General features: G+C 44.0%; 1 pseudogene across 1 annotated transcript in view; it reads left to right on the forward strand.

Annotated features, from left to right (window-relative positions):
• Positions 1 to 2,933, forward strand: part of LOC104532277 (histone-lysine N-methyltransferase EHMT1 pseudogene) — a 13,261-nt pseudogene extending 10,328 nt beyond the window's left edge. Inside the window, exon 2 of the transcript XR_728089.1 lies at positions 2,377 to 2,933. The product of XR_728089.1 is annotated as a histone-lysine N-methyltransferase EHMT1 pseudogene (transcript). The remainder of the gene's footprint in view (positions 1 to 2,376) is intronic.
• Positions 2,934 to 3,084: the final 151 nt, after the last annotated feature.

The following is a 3,084-nucleotide window of genomic DNA, read 5'->3' on the forward strand; positions in this document are numbered from 1 at the left end:
ACCGCTCAGTGCAGGTGTATCATGAGGGAAAGTGGCCAGAGTTAAACCCCAGGGATGAGTTACCACTTGTCATCAGGTTTTGAAGATACTTTCCAGTAAGATGCTTAGTGCCCAACATCTCTGGTGTTCAACTGGAAACATGGGGCAGGACTAGGACTGTCCCTCTTGTAATTTATGATTAGGTCTAGGACTGGAGCAGGTCGAGCACTGCAGCAGGTCTTTGAGACCTGCCTGGGCAGAGCCCTGACCATCCTGGTTTGAATTCAGCATGACCTTCAAGCTGGAGGTTGGATTGGATGGTGTGAGTGTATTGACCAATTCTAAGAGGACTTTCAGTTTAATGCAGGAAATATTTGTCTTTAAATCCCAGATGAGCACCAAAAAAAAGGGAATTCTGGGCAGCAGTCTAGTTGTCGCAGGTACTAGAACACATTGGGTGTAGAGACTAGATCTGCAAATGCTGTTTGTGCAGGAATTGGTATCAAAATAGATGTTTTACATCAACCCAATGGTGAGGAGATGAACTGAACTCAATGCATTAAAAAGGGGGTGGAAAGAAAGGGGTGAAATTGCCCTTAAATAGTTGGGGGGTGGATTGGATTTTTCCCCAATTGCTGCCAGCTGGAAAGGGAATTTGGTGCTTTTTGGGAAGAGCTGTTCCAGTGAGCTGTGCAGTGCTGCTCCTCTGGACTCATCCAGCCCTGCTGGTGTTGGCACTGAGCTGGGAGTGCTCAGGGGCACACAGCAAAACCCTGCAGAGCTCAGCTTTGGACCTTTAGCCCAAGTGTGTTGGACTTGACATCTTGGGAAGCAGGATCTTGGTTTGTCTTCATGCTTTTTAGGTTTTTGCCAGGTCAGCAGAGATGTTCAGAATATTGTTTTCCTTCAGTGTTTGGGCTTTGAGAGCAGCATGAAGTGAGATGCTGATGCCCAGTGTGCTGGTCTGGCTTGCAAAGTTGTCCTCCAGTTTGATTCTGGGCCCTTCTGAATAGCGTAGGCAAAAATTGCTTTGATTCAAGCTGGTTGTGAATCAGTCCTACCTACTTTAAAAGCCCACTTGGGCACAGCTTTCACTGGTACTTCTCATGATGCTTTTCATAACTGCCTGGCCTCTGGAAGGAAAACAGCACAAGGAATCCCTCACAGTAGGTTGATTTAATCGTTTTACTGAACGTGCCAGTGAATTGTTATCACTCCTTGTTGCCTGGAGAGCTGCTGGTTTGTCATGTTGGAAACCTATCTGCAAGTACATGGTGTTCATACTTGGTTTTTTTTTTTCTGCTCAAGCTTGAAATCTCTGATGGGACAAATTTATTGATGAGGGAACATGCATATGTTTGCAAGGGAGGAAAAAAAACCCCAACCTTCTTATATGGTTTATCATATAAGAAGGTATATCGTATTTATATTATATTTATAACACTCCTGTTTTATCTATACATATAAATATATGTTTTACATATAACATCATATTTATAACACTCCTGTTTTATCTGTCTGTGAGCTTTGTAGTCAGTTTGCAAAAATCTTGCTGCTTTTGAATCTTGTAATTAATTTAGTCTAGAATTACACTTAACATGCTTCAACCCTGTGTTTACTCTGGTTATTGCCTCTGAAATGACACCGTGAGTCCTACTCCTGTGCTGTTTCATCCCAGTGAAAGAGCCAATCTCCACTGGACAACATCACCAGGAGAGCTGTGATTGCCAGGGTGTTACTCCCTGTGATGTTCAGTGTAGTGGCAGAGCCCTGATGTGGACATTTGGCTGCTGAGCTGTGTCTGTGCCATAAAAACTCACCTGTACAGCCCTACCAGCAAGCTTTTCTGGTGTCAGTGTGGCATTATGAAGGGCTTTGCCAAAGATCTGCACACAAGATTGGCCAGCGTTTTGTTTGACTTGTGAGGTGTTGACATATGGTCCAATAAATGTAGTTATTGGAAAAGCTGAAGAGAATATTTACCTTGAGAAATCCATAGTTGGGAATAAATGGCCACATCTGCAGCTGAGGCAAGTGAGAATGAGTGCACTGCTTTCAACTCAGCCACACACCCCAATTTTCACCATCTGAAGATCCAGGTAGGTCAGGTAGGTGTGTGAGCAACCTAAATGGAGATATATATATATATATATATATATGTGTGTGTGTGTGGATATATAGATATATATGTGTGTGTGTATATATAGATATATATATGTGTGTGTGTGTGTGTGTGTATATATAGATATATATATATCTCAAGCAGTTTTCTAGGGGAGAGGTTTGCTCTTCATTAGCCACTCTAAGTAGCTGTACCTTCTCTTTGTGGAGTTTTGATACCACTTGTGACCCTTTTCTTTCTCCTCTCCTCCTCCTTCTCCTCCTTCTTTTCTCCAGGATTTAATGCCATGGCTGCAGATGAAAGTGCTACAGAAAAGCAAGCGGGGGAACCAAAAATGGCAGCAGATGGTGAAACCAACGGTTCCTGTGAGCACAGCGAAGCTGGTAGCCACCCAAACCCAGCTAAAAACACTCAGGACAATACGAAAGTGAGCCAGCAGGACTCTACTACTAAACTGAATAGGATAGCAGAAAATGGCATTTCTGAACGAGATGGTGAGACTGGGAAGCAAAACCATATGAAAGCTAATGACTTCACACAGACTGCTATAACGGGGAGCAATGGATATATTCTAACCAAGCAGATGGCACAGGAGCAACCTCTAAGGACTACCAGCACCTTTGCTTCTCTCACCGGCCATGCTGCAAAAACCCTTCCAGGAGGAGCAAGCAAAGGGAGAACTATGGGCTCCTTTTCTCAGATGCAAACCACGATGCCAACCAAGCTCGGGGAGGGCAGTAAGGACATGGATGCTAAAAAAGCCACCGCTGCTAACGCTGAAGTCAAGGTCCACAGAGCACGGAAGACAATGCCTAAACCCACCCCCAGCCTGGTAACGTATCTATCCAGCAGTCAATGCTGCTGCCATGGCTCTTGGCTTTCTCTGAGTGTGTGAGGGGGATACGTTGCTACACGGGAATGTGTGTAGTTTGAAGGTGTCCCAATGAGTGGATTGATTTTTATTTTATTTTATTTTATTTTAT

This window comes from Antrostomus carolinensis, unplaced genomic scaffold (assembly GCF_000700745.2).
Source record: "Antrostomus carolinensis isolate BGI_N321 unplaced genomic scaffold, ASM70074v2 scaffold20541, whole genome shotgun sequence".
In the NCBI taxonomy this organism is placed as follows: domain Eukaryota; kingdom Metazoa; phylum Chordata; class Aves; order Caprimulgiformes; family Caprimulgidae; genus Antrostomus; species Antrostomus carolinensis.